The sequence below is a fragment of the Phaethon aethereus genome (genome assembly GCF_964289735.1).
Source record: "Phaethon aethereus genome assembly, chromosome: 2".
Classification (NCBI taxonomy): domain Eukaryota; kingdom Metazoa; phylum Chordata; class Aves; order Phaethontiformes; family Phaethontidae; genus Phaethon; species Phaethon aethereus.
Window position 1 is genome coordinate 161,630,073 of NC_138582.1, and position 14,108 is coordinate 161,644,180.

A 14,108-nucleotide genomic window follows, 5' to 3' on the forward strand; every position below is an offset into this window, starting at 1 on the left:
ACTTGGGGAAAAGGGCAGAGACTGAGGGAGCGATGCTCGCAGTGCTATTTCTGTCCCGGTACAGCCATGGTTGCAGCACGTCCAGTATCTGGGAAAGGGCAGGGCTCAATACTTTTTGCTCAATGCACACAGCCATCTTCTGCCCTTCTGGCTTTAAAAGCTGGCAATGGACTTGCTCCTTTTATTTTTGCCCTCGTACTCAGCTGCTCCGGCGCCAGCTCACTCTGTTCCTACCCAGCCCGTACCCCCGCGGCGCAGGGCAGAGACGGGGAAAGCCCCACGCCAGGTCCGCTCACCCTCCTCGCCCTGCAACAGCTCCCTTCGACAGCTCAGCCTTTTCTTTTTTTTTTTTTTTTAAGCCATCAGGATTTTACCTACCACCCCCACACGTGCCCAAAACCCAATAATATCCTGTATTCAGCCCAGCGTGTACCAACATGAATCCTGCACATCAGGCTACTCAAGACGACGACGTTTCGCCACAAAGATACCCCAATCGGCAACAAATTGGGAAAACGAAATGAGCGTACACCCCATGCTAGCTGCAGCAGCGCGGCTCAACGGGGATCAGTGGCTAAAGCCCATCCTGTTTGGCTGTAGCTGGTGGCACCGAGCTCCGCAGCCTGCCGTACGGATAGGGAGCTGCCAAGAGAGCCGGGATTTACCTCCTCGCTGCCAAAACTTACTCCTCGGAAGATCTTTTCAAGCCCAGTGAATGGTCCTATGTTAAATTTGAGGCCAGAGAGAAGTGCAGGCTGAGCACATCCAGGCTTCTGCAGCTATTGTGCTTCTGTTGAAGCACGTATAGATTACGCCAGCTGCTCTCATCTTAAAGATCTGGGATGTGGGAAATGCAAATGGCAGGAGGTAAGACGAATCCCCGCGTTTCCAGCAAGCAAAGAGATGACCCCGTTTGCATGCTGCTGCTCAAAGTGAATTTTATTAATTTTAAAAGACTTTATCACACTGAGGTCCTTTATTCACTTCTGCATGAATTTTGAAAGGAATCAAAGAACAAGGAATGAGCTTCACAGCTTGACATATATAAATACAAATTAGCAAGATTTCAAGCTCAGAGTTTGAGCAAATGGACCTCATTAAAAAAAAAAAACCAAGGAGATTACCTAAAACATTATTCTTTCTACACTTTTCAGGGTCATGTCAGATCTCTACCATCGTTTCCTGCAAGTCACGTTGTATGCCACTACGTTACAGTGCTGTCAGTCAGACCCCCCCTTAAAAAGTTGTGCCGGGGTCTCCTATTCTTGGGGCTTCTCTCCCCAACACACTCCCTACGCAACATGTAGGTGAGATGGGGCTCATATCCCAGTAACTGTCTCCCTCTCTTACACGGCCCCTCTTCCTCCAGAATTGGTATCACTGACATCAAAATACTTGATTGGGTTCAATATTCAGAGGGTTTTTTCATCTCACATATTTCAACCTCAGGGAAAAGTCCCTGCAGGTTTCATCTCTAGCATGAGGAAGCCTTGTAGCTCACGTTTCACTTTGAAATTGGATTTTGAAGTGCAAACCAAAATCATACTGAGGAAAATAAAAACAACCAGCCCTTACAATGCAACTTAATACTCACTACTAGAGGAAAACAAATAAAAAAAAATCCACAGCGCAACTACATGCAGCCTGGCCAGGTCCTCCATCACGTACCCAGACATGAGGCACCTTCCGCCGGCGTTTCCTCTCTCCCTGCACCCAAGCAGAGCCCCAGGGACCTTCACACCTCTCGTGTTTGTGCTCCAGAACCTCCCAGTGCCAGACGACGTGGCCCCTTTGCTGCCCCGAAAGACAAAACTTTGCTTCTCGCCTTCAACCCTCCTCGGAGTTACCACCACCACCAGGTCGAGCAAAACTGGCTGCTAATTAGACAACTCTTCAGACAGCAAGCAGAGGAAAAGTGCCCTTCTACCTTCCCAATGAACAGATCTTTAACTCAATAGTTTTTAAGAGTCATAAAGTATGAAGACAACACCTTATATTTCCATTAGTGGCCCTCATTAAAAGGAGCAACCCCAGAGCAGTTCTGAGCAAGCCCTAATTTGCAAATTATACAGTTTTGTTAAACATTTTTCCATTATCAGCTTTAAACCAATCTTCAAAACCTTAATGTACCGCAAATCTAGCTTACCGTAAGAGAAAAAAATTATATATAAAGCAAAAAGCCATGCTGTTAAATTTAAAAATAAAAGAATCGCATGAGTGACTTCAGAAAAATGCAGTGAATGACTTCCCCAGCTGTTTTGTCAACACTTCCATAGTAATTTGGCAAAAGCACAAAATCACGAAGTTTATATTTTCATCAAATGGCTATTAGTGCTGTTGAAATCTCACAGACACAAGACAGTAAGAGCAAGCCCCATGTTTTCTATTGCATTGCCTTTGCTCAGTTTGTAAGCCCTCATCTTTTCATGTTAGTCATTTGAAAAATATTCTCCCTTCTACTCGGAGCCTTAAATAGGACACTAAGGGTTTCACATATTAATTATGGGGAAAAAAAAAAAAAAAGAAGATACCTGCCCTCTGCAATTACATCCCCCAACATGTAATTCATTCCTCATCCATTCCTGCATTACTAGGATTAGGGCAAGCAGATCCCAGCTCCCAGCATCTGCACGCATCCCTGATCTACAGAGCTCCAGAGACCTGAAAACGACACGTGCTCATAACAACTCGGAGCTTTCTTCCGACAGCTCAATAGGTTTCAAAGTGTTTTATGAACCTTCACCACAAAACCTAAGCCTATTTTTGACATCTTCCTGACAAGAGCACTAAGCTGTTAGTTGGCATTCAGTTCAATAATGTTGGCATGATAATGAGAAGTCTGAATTTGAAAAAAAAAATAGCATTTCAAGTTGACATTCAATAATAATTTTGACTAAATACTATATTTAATTAGGAACCTGTACACAGGCCTTACAGGGGCTGTAACTCCCAAGCGATACCACTTTGTTGTTTGGCATCTCCAATCCATCAGGGAACTCTCAAAGTTTTCAAACAATCTTTCTCTCCCACCCATAGTCAAGCTCTTCAACCTGTGCCTTAAAACCCACCATGGTTTAGGAATACAACAAGTAATTTTTCAAATCCAAGACCTATCATCAATAACTAAATGTTTACACGCACAAACGTATGTATACATGCATATATTTATACACACAAAAAGAAATTGCTCTGTGTATACTGCTCGAACTGAAGCTCGGACCAAAATAACCCATAAACGGAGTGCACAGAAATTAAAATTTTCTCAATTAAAAAAAATCCCAAACACCAAACCAGACACGACTACCATCCAAGAATACAGTACTTACAATTACCTTTTGTGCCTGGGAACAGTATTGTCAGCCAGTTTATACGCTCCTTCTGCTGAGATCCAGTGGGAACAGGGCACATTTTACCAAGAGAGCTTTGTGAGTTTTGGAAAGAGAAGGAAAGTTCAAACAGTGACATTAGTACCTGCTTGGTGTACTCAACGTGGCCATGCATCTCCTGGGAAGGCCACCCCGGAGCTGCCCATGCCCAGAGCAATGGCCATTCCCATCCTACATTGCTGCAGCAGCACCATCCCACCTTCTCTTTAACGCACCTTTGAGATCCAAAGGATGAAGCGCCAAGGACAATAACAACCATTTCCAACCTCAATCTCTGGGGCCAAAGCAAAAGAGGGGGGGACAAGCTACAACGAAGGCGGAGACACTGGAGAACACCACATTCCAGAAGGTAGAACTTGAATGCCCACCAGCTCTCGGTGGAGAGACTGATGTGCCCATGGAAGGGATGCACCCACTGAATCTGCGTGACAGGACAGCTCAACACCTGAAGATGCCCTAACGAGCTTCTGCTCAACATCACCCATCATACAGCCATACTCGCATCTCCTGTAATTCTGTAACGGCAGTGAAAGCTTTTACAAGTATTTAAGTGAATATCGGTCAGCAGACTCATCATATCATGGTATAAATGTTCGAAAAACTTTAAAAACACGTCATCAAAAACTGCAGAGGTTCGAACTGTTTAACTACAAAGACAATTTTGTACTACTAGCAGACCAAAGTGCAGGATCCAGCAAAGCTAATCCATCTCCCTCTTCAACACCAGCAAACTCAAAACCTTCTCAGAAACACTTGCGAAGTTACTAAGCTCGAAGATGTCAAACCTCACCTAGGCCACAGCGTTTCTCCTCGGCCTTGTAAGACCATTACCGCTCCCTTTGCAGGGTTCAGAATGTCTTGCCGTCAGCACGGCGGCACCGAAAGGAAACCTAGAACGGATGCACAACCGACAAGACTGACGTTCACCTACATTTGTTATCGTGCAAGTCAGCGACTGCCATGAAAAGTCCCAGACTTTGCACTTTTGAGAACATTTCATCACTTTCTAACTAAAATTCTGACCTTGCCTGAACTCCCAGTATTGGATACAGCCTAGCATCTCTGCAAAAACAATGTCCTGTTACAGTAATTTTTTAAAACATTAGATAAAAGAATTAACAACTGTTTTTCTAAAGAAGAAGTTTCTTACTCCACACTGAGCAGTGGACTGGAGACAAAATTACAGCAGGAAAGGCAGTAATTTCATGTTCCAGGAGGTGAAATCTCTTTGCAGAAGCCTTCAAAGCATTGAATTTTTATTGAGAAGATAAACCAATAAATAAAACCAGGCTGTTGTAACACCACCATACTGGACAAGTCACTGATGACAGTTCAGCTAGGACCTCAGAATGCCCATCTCTATCACAATTTCAACTGAAATTTTGGAGGGCCTATATTTTAAGGGAAGATTAGCCAGAACTGTCACAAAAATAGAAAACTTGAGAGGCTTTGACCTCTGTTAGCAATATATCATCTAACCTACATTAAAGCTGCACTTCAAGTTGCTACCTCGGCTCTGTGCCACTTACAGGTCCATACTCAACACCGGAGACACCGATAATTTGGGGAATTTTACCGCCACACCCAGAAAACACAACAGTGAGCTGAATCAGGAGTCTGACGTGAATGAAGGGTTGGCTTTGTGTTTCAGAAGAAGCTGGGAGGCATTAGGCAAAATCCCCCCCTCAAACAGCTCTCATAAAAAAAAAAAAAAAGGCTTTCCACTATTGGAAACTATTCTGTCCAGGGCAACGAGCACCAAGCCTGCAACCGAGCACACAGCACGGGCATGCACTTGGCTTCGTGATTTATTCTACAACAAGGGTTACCAGGGATGCAGTCATCTCCTCCTATAAACATTTTGGGAGCAAGGCACACACGTGACCTCAGACCAAGTGCTAGAGGAGAGGGAAGAGTGGAAACCACATAAGAGTGATCAATTAATCTTTTATTCTTGATTTCATTCATCAAGAAGAGCAGGGAGGTCTAAACACCTGCGTCTTCACAAAAAAAAACTTTTATTTCCCCGAGCCAAGCTTCTTGTTTTAAGGAATGATTACAAGAAGCGCTTCTCGACTATTCACTGCATTAGAAAGCACTTAAAATTCACCTTCTGTTCTATGACACTTTTCAAGACAGAGTTATATTTGTTAATAAAGACATTACTAATGGCTACGAAACTGCTATGGGTAGGATTCAGGACAAATTACTCAACTTTCTTTTAACCTTTCAAACAGGACTATTTTGCAGTTATTTCAGGCTAATACTTTCAAGAGGGATCAAAAGTCAATACCAATGTTTCAGAAATACTTTGTAAATTTAGACAGCCCTCACTGCCATAGACACTGGAAGTTACACGCACACCATACAGTAGTAGCTGGCATTGATGTAACACCTAAAAAAGATGTATATGCACAGTGAAGTATGCATCTTTTTTTTTACTTCACAGTGGTAAAAATGACCATCTACTTTGTCATCTTCTACCTGATTCTCTAGAGAAATCGCTGTGTTTCGCCTAAGACCACCTGATGATGTCTCCTCCAGCGACATAACAGGGGACTTGAGCTGCGCAGCAAACAGAATTCCTAACTCTGAAACAGGTTCCACGCAGAATGTGACTCAAGAACTCTAAAGCTCCTTGGAAAATATAAACTGGATAGAATTCCTGTGCTTTGACAAGTTACAGCTCTGAGATTAAAAATAACTATTTTGAAGAGGTTTTCTGCTAATGAACAGTCAGCACATACAAGGGTGTACACTGGCTATATATTTTGCCCACTACAGGAATATTTCTGCCCAAGACTTCTTTTAAGCCAGAAAAGGGCAGCACAGTATGGCACAGCTACTTATTTGCTTTTCCGTTAACAAGTTTCCTTGTCGCTACAGCTGTGCCTGTCCTGGTGAAGCTGCACTGCTTTGACTGCTGTTAAGGTGAAAGCCTTACGGGTTTTGCATCTGTACAGAAAAGAGACAGCACAAAAGCTATTTTAAGGCCTGAATATTCAGCTCTCAAAGCATGGGTAATCTGACTGGAGAACCATGACTTAGTTCTGGAGTTCCAGCACTCTCCAAGCAGGGTACCTCCCCCAGAAAATTAGGAAGGCCCTAGAGATACCAGGATTTTGCCATACAAGAGTTAACATTTTGGTTTTGCTCCGTGCTACGTTTTATGGTTATATGACCCAAATGCTGCTGAGTTGTATTTCCAGGAATTTGCCTGTCCTCGAACATCTCTTAAGAAATAAACTTGATTAACAAATGCAGCTCGGGTGTACACAAAACCCAAATAAGTGTCTACTTTTTTTTCACACACATAAGCCCTATAGGAGACTCTTCTCTAGCTGTTCCCTGTTGAACTATTTTTCTGACATACTGCAGTCTTAGGCATTTAGCACGCTACCAAAGACGATCCAATTAAGAAAAAGACAGCTTTTTTCAACATACTCACTCAAAATTCAAAACACGCATATTGCTATCCACATAAGATTTAACACACACTAAAAGTAAAAACTTTACATCGTTAAAACGTTGCCCACATTTAAGAAAATGAATAGTTCAGTCTGCCAAATCAATCTTTGCCATAACATTACATTCATTAACAAGAGACCTCCTAATCCTCAGCTTGGGAGCTGAAATTAGGCGCTCTCAAGCTCTGCAGCCTGCTGTGGGTGAGAAGACAGGAGATGTACAAGGGCTCACTGTAGCGCAAATTCCAAATCAAATTCCCTGGGACACCCATCACGGCCCTCGCTCTGGGTCCTCCTTGGCACTGAACACCCAATTTGACCACTACAATAAAGCAACTACTTACCTTAATAGATGCAGAACATCTTCTCCCACATGAAGTCCACTCTGGGCACCTACACATCCCAAACTGGATGCTTGAGGGCAACAGCCATCGGGCAGTATCACCTGCGCCCCAGACGCATGCGTTGCCTCCTCTCTTCCCGGCTACCCTGCTCCCCCCGCGCCTCCCGACCGGCAAGGCAGCCCCCGCACGCAGCCCCAGCCATCCCTCAAATTCCTCGATCACAAAAGCATCCTCCAGTCTCAAAAACACGGTAAGAGAATATGCCACGTGCATTATCGTTAACACATCAGGAGAGGGAGGGAAGAAGCTAAGACACAGCCTGTGAAGAAAGGCCTGAGGGAACACTGCGCCCTATGTCGCATCTCAGTCTCTGCTCCCGAGTTTCCACTACTTCTCTGTAGAGCCCACACACTCGCTTCTCACTAAAATATATTTGTCACAAAACTAGTCTTTTAAGACACTGAAAGCTGGAGAAACCACTTCTCTCGGCAGGTTCTTCCAACAGATAATCACCCATGTGTTAAAAATGTTATGTTTATCTTCTCATTTGAATTTGTCTAGTCTTACACAAATGTTTATACCCTTCTTCCAAACAAGATGACCTTTAATATGCACAGTTTTATCTTAGTGGTGTAGACATCTTTCTTAGAAACAAACTGGAATTTGGCACATCATCCTCAGGCTGCAGAAGCAGCTCCCTTGCCTGCGCTGGCAGGGAAACAAGCCTCCACCGCAGCACGGAGCGCGGGCCGGCAGAGACCGGGCAAATGCCCACTGCTTCTGCGTTCACGGCAGTAACTCGTGATCAGGTTTTCCTGATGAGACAGGCAAAGGCCAAATGAGGAAAAAGACATCCTTGAAATTTATGTCATCAGCACAAAACAGGCTGAGTTGGTTTCCTGCTTCTCTCTTACTGGCTTCATGCCCTGCAAGCTACACTGAGAAGCTGCTTCGTGCCTATCGAGAATGTTAAGTTTTGCCTTTCTTCTTGGGGCTAAAACATCCAAGCCCAGACAAGATGGAAGTAGCACTAGAGGTATTTAATGAAAGAAACACTTTGGTGGTTGTCCTAACTCAGAAGGTGAATCTCCCCAAGAGAAAAGTCTTCCACCTCTCTGCATTCATTCAGGAGCTCAGTCAAAGACTGAGGGCAGGACGTTCATAAATGTTAGTCATGCTTGCAGGCAATACCAGACACATCCAAAACAGCTTTAAGTGAACTCTTCTCTCTCTACTGCTCTCCTGAACATCCAGCTCCCAGTTTGTATGGAAGAGCTGAATAATGCCCTTTCGTTACTGAAGTGCAGTACGCTTGGTGATAAGAACCTGGCTGTATTTCCCGTAAGCACCCAGTAGTAAGAAATTTATACGTCGAGATTAGCAGACTAATCTGGGAGGTGTCTGAGTGACTACTGAACAGGGCATGTCCAAATAAATCAAAGAACCAAAGTGCCTTCTGATGAGAGGCAGTATTACTACGGGAAGACAAAAGGCGTAGTCCTCTGACCCTGGCTAAGAGAGACCAGAGGAAAGGCTGAGCCTTGGCCATGTGAGTTTTCTCCATTTTCCTCCAGAAATACTTTCCCAGAGAAGTCCACAGCAATTTTAAACCATCCATAGTCTAGCTCCCTTTGGAAGAAAAATGACAGAGACTGATACTATGGAATATGCACTTTCATGTAAAAGACTAGCATCCTTATTGTAGTCTTTACAAACTAGGTGTTAATATTTAATCTCTCTCAGAATTAACATTCAATTGTACGAAAGGATCCAGCTTTATTTTGACCGCTGGTAAAACTAGTGGCTACAGGGGTTTATTGCTACTTTTATGACATTCATTCGAAGTTGGCTGCATTGAAAAGAACAGCTGAAAGAGCTCTCATTTATGATTCAGTATAAAGGCTAAGTTCTATGGCAAAGCAAAGCTTTAAGAGTTATGACTGTAAGGCTCTAAAAAAAATCTATTTTCTTGACTGTCAATTTTAAGTCAAGCCCAGAAATTATCTGTATTTAGTTATTGTAAAATGAACCTACTGTGCTGCAAAAACTAGCAAGCCAGGGAACTAAAGAGACATAGCATACTTAATAGCATCCTTTTAATATGACTTTTTACTTATCTTCTGAATTAAATATACTTTAATCCCCACCATTACATTCTGAAGCCAACATCTTCTCCGGCAGAAGACTTCAGCTTCCTTTACTCGGAAGATAATTAGCACTTAGGCCACCAGTGCAATCTACCTCACACCAAAGCTTCACAGCTTTCAGATTTGGGTACTATCACATCCAAACTACTGTGTGTATTTTAGACACAGTAAGCATGACGGAGATATAGTACTCCTGTGGGTTTTCAATTAACTTTCTACCAGCTGTTGTAAGTAAGATAACACCTAACCCAGCGCTAAGTCTGCCAGAACACAGTTTTCAGATAAGTTTCAATGAGTTTGAATCAGCAGTCAGCTTGCACAGGTTCAGGGTTATGCCTCAGATAGTCACAGCATTTTTTTTTTTAATTTTTTTTTTTAATTCGACAACAACATTTCAAAAGCGGGGCTTACTGCTTTGTGAATGTATGACCTATGTGGCAGAGTATCAACCGACCATCTTCTGCTCTAACTTCTCAGCAGTACACTTCACTAAACAACCAACTCCAGTCAAGGTATTTTTTCCAAAACCAAAGCAGATCAAGCAGTAAACCCACTAAAATTATGAATTCAAAAGATATAGCTCACAACACCAACAAAGGAAATATGCTCCATTCCAACACTATTGCAACATAGGACCATTTCAGCCTTTCGGTCAGAAGACAAAAAGCTTTTTACTTAGGACAACTACTTGAAGACAAGCAATAACAACAAGAAAACCCAAACTGCACATGTTGAGCACTATGTAGAACAAGTCCGTGGTCACAATTCAGTCCCAAAGTAAACAAGACCAGAGGGAGCAGACAGTGCCAACAAGCCTCCTTTTCTTACATTAAAAAAGTAAAGTTTCAAAGTCGGGGTTCCTGCCGATTGGCAGATGTCGTGGCTTAGCCCCAGCCGGCAACTAAGCACCACGCAGCCACTCGCTCACTCCCTCCTCCCCCAGTGGGACGGGGAGAGAATTGGGAAAAAAAACCTCCTGGGTTGAGATAAAAACAGTTTAGTAGGACAGAAAGAGAAAAAGAAACAACAATGATAACAACAACAATAATACCGACAAAGGAATGTACAAGAACAAGGGATGCCCAGTACAGCGATTGCTCACCACCCGGCGATCGACAGCCCGTCCCCGAGCAGCGATTCCCACCCCCCAGCCAACTTATGTACTGGGCATGACGTCGTATGGTACGGAATATCCCTTTGGCCAGTCTGGGTCAGCTGTCCTGGCTGTGTCCCCTCCCAGCTCCCCGTGCACCCCCAGCCTGCTCGCTGGCAGGCCAGCACGAGAAGCTGGACTGTCCTTGACTGCTCAGCAACAACCCAAAACATCAGCACCTTATCAACAGTTTCTCATCCCAAATCCAAAACACAGCCTCACACCAGCTTCTGTGAAGAAAACCAGCTCTATCCTGGCTGAAACCAGGGCAGCAGATGACTGATGTTTGTAACTGCAACTACCTTGTGAAAACACCATGACTTAAAAATAAGCCTGAATACTAAGATATCCAAAAATCACAACCAAAGCACTTTTTTTCCAAAAGCACTTTTGAAATGCTTAATGAAATGGTTAATAAGCATTCTAATACTAAGTTAAAGCACTGAGGGCTTTTGAAAAGTTCTCTGACCATAAGCATCACACAACTGTAGCATTCATTTTGCAAGGCAACTATCTTAGAAGTAAACACTCTCCTGTTACAATCACAGATTATACTAAGGCACAGTAGGAAACAAACTCACTTCTCAAACAGAAGCAGATTCAGGAACAGAACTCACATTTCCAAAAATAAAAAATAAAATGTAACTTTCAACCATCCCACAGATGGTCTGAAACACAGAAGGACAGCTAAGTACAAAAGACAAACCTCCACTTAGACCTAAAGCTAACACGCAAACAGGACAGCCGAACACACTGACACAGAGAGAGGAAACCCTTGGGCTTGTTTAGGGATGATTTTTTAAGTCTTTTACAAGTCTTGTTTTCAGCAGTCTAAGACTCAGTCCATCAACTAATCACAAGTCGATATAGTATACACCTTACAAGTGCTACGTATACTTACTCTGCAGGGCAGCTTTGTCACGTACACCACAGAACAGTGCCTGCCATTCTCAACTGGGACAGTATTCTAAGAACCAAGAACTACAATAGCTGTAGTCATTTTAAAGTGTGAAGCATTCTAAGGCAAAAATCCCAAATTTCTTCAGTAAAGCCAAGTGAAAGGGGTAGGTGCCATGCAATCTAAAGAGAAACTGCTGTTACAGTGTATTGCATTGAAATTGCTGCCATGCATAAGAGACCAAAAAGTTACACCAAGAAAAAGCATTACAAAGTTATTGTATTCTACCAATGAACTTTGAAGCAGAGCATGAAAGCGTTAAGTGACTTAGCAGGTTCAAAAACTCCATCTTAGTTTTTCCAAACCACTGGAAGAAGCTTTAATTTAAATGGAACGGTGTCCCTACACATTCAAAATTAATCCCTCCTGTATGAAGAAATGGTACTTTTAATCAAACACTCTTTTTGAAAGCTACCTCATCCCACTGCACATTTGATGCCTAGCATTTGCTAGAATTAAGAACCTTTTCTGCTACTATTTTGTGCTATTTTGGCCAAAATTGAATTTAAGGGAATTCGCTGCCCTTGATGATCCATTACTTCTAGTGAGTAGGTTTCATATATACATACAAATTATGTATTAGTAAGGAACGACATAAAATTTTTCAGAGCAACCTAGTAAGTGGGGTTTCAAGAGAACAGAAACTCATTTCAGCAGCACAAATAAGAAGAAATTCTGAATATATAACACATAATAGGAAGAATTTAAATTGGATCCACAGTAAGCACTGAATGAGGAGACATTTCATGTATTAAAAAAAGAAGTTGGATGCACTGTTATTTCAAAAAAACAGAACTGTGTTCTACATACTGAAACAGGTGGAGACTATTAGGCTTAGGTCAAGTGTAAGAAGGTGACAATTTCTTACATCTGGAACCGGAACTGCCAGTTCAATTATATACTTGGACCAAGACCACGTATCCACCCGGTTCAAGCATCAGCCTATTCAAATGCTGGTGTATGGGTACGACTGTAGAGATCTTCACTGACAAATTCTGCCTTCTGCCAACTCATTTATTCTTGTCTGTTTTGTGTTTTGGCAGTTTCTCTTTCAACCAAGAACATGCAGCAGCAACTGCCATTTAATGCTGCATTTTATCCAGCTCAGACAACCAGCTCCAGGGAGCTGAAGGCAGAAAAAGAGACTATCCAAAACAGTGTATCTTCAGCAAATTTAAAGTGTTAAAGGATTTCCTGGAGTGAATGGTTTGTATACAAATACTGTGAGAGGAACCACACTTTTCTGGGTAAGAAGATCTAAGCCAAGAACATGTGGGTGCAGATTGGCCCCTAGCAGCTATGCTATCATAACTGCATTCTTAACCTGAGCTAGGTAACTTAAATGTTAAAAAAAGATTACCTGGGATTAAAATAGAGGGTGAAGTTTGTCAGCTTAACGTAAAACTTATGGGTATCCACAGGAAGGAATTAAAACTCAACTCCAGATTGTCCTAATTTTATTTGTGTTGGTTAAAGAATTTTGAAGCAGTTTTTACAGTTTACATAACTTAAAGGATCACACTGTCCCCTATAAATATAAATTAACATTTTTAATAACTCAAGACATCACAACAAAGCCAGATTTTGAAGTAAATTATCTGTTTAGTTATCTGGATCAAGAAGGAACATACATGGAGAAGGAAAAAAACATCATTGACAAGAACACACTGTTTAGTTCTAAACTGAGTTTGTGCTTCTACACCAAAAACACAACACTGAAGTAACAAGAACTCTGCAAAGAACTTGAAAAAGGACGTTAACTTCTGTAGTCCCAAAACCAAAGTACATACTTATTTTTCTGTTATTTTGTTTGGTTCTATGAAATTAGCATTAATGGTAGAGGGACAACCGCAAGATATACTAACTTTGCTGCAAATATGAATTCTATTGTAGCAGTTTATTAGATTGTTGGTTTGGGTTAAGTTGACTTGGTTTTCTTGCATGATAAACAACAGCAAATCTTTTCGATATATTTAAAAATCAAAGCATTTGTTAGTAGAAAGCAGATGGTGTTCAGCACGAAGGTATTAAATAATCATTTGAAAACACCATGCCTTTTTTTTTTTTAAACACTAAGCCACCCTAAAGAATTTGGTGAAGGCCAGATGTTCAAAGCTGGTGCACAGATAAAAACTGCACATCCATGATTTATGCATGAAATTACCCAGAGCCTGGCAGGTGTTAACACATGCCAATACTTATTTGCATGCTTTCCCTATGACCTACAGAAATCAAGTCATCTTCCACTAAACTTTGAAAATCTGGTCTTAGCTACAAATTAGCACTTTGCTTCACTCCATTAGTTTAACAAAAGGCATTCATCCATCTTTTGATTTTTGGTTGATGAGTAAAAATAAGACTAAGATATTTTAACCCTAATAATTTTGTACAAATCTTCTTCAAAGTAATTATGTCTGTTCTCAAAATAAGAAAAAAAATCTTATTGTTCAGAAAGCCTTTTTTAAATTATTAAATGTTTTCCTGTATATTTATGTTCACTACAGATTATTTTTTGAAGCAATCTCGGAACTTAAAGCTTTAGAAAACTTTATTTTTAAACAGAGGGAGTTATTTCAGGCCTAGACCAAAAAAAAAAATTATGCATTAGGGCAAAAGATGGAGTTAGAGAGTAAGCCTCTGAATGCTTCTTAAA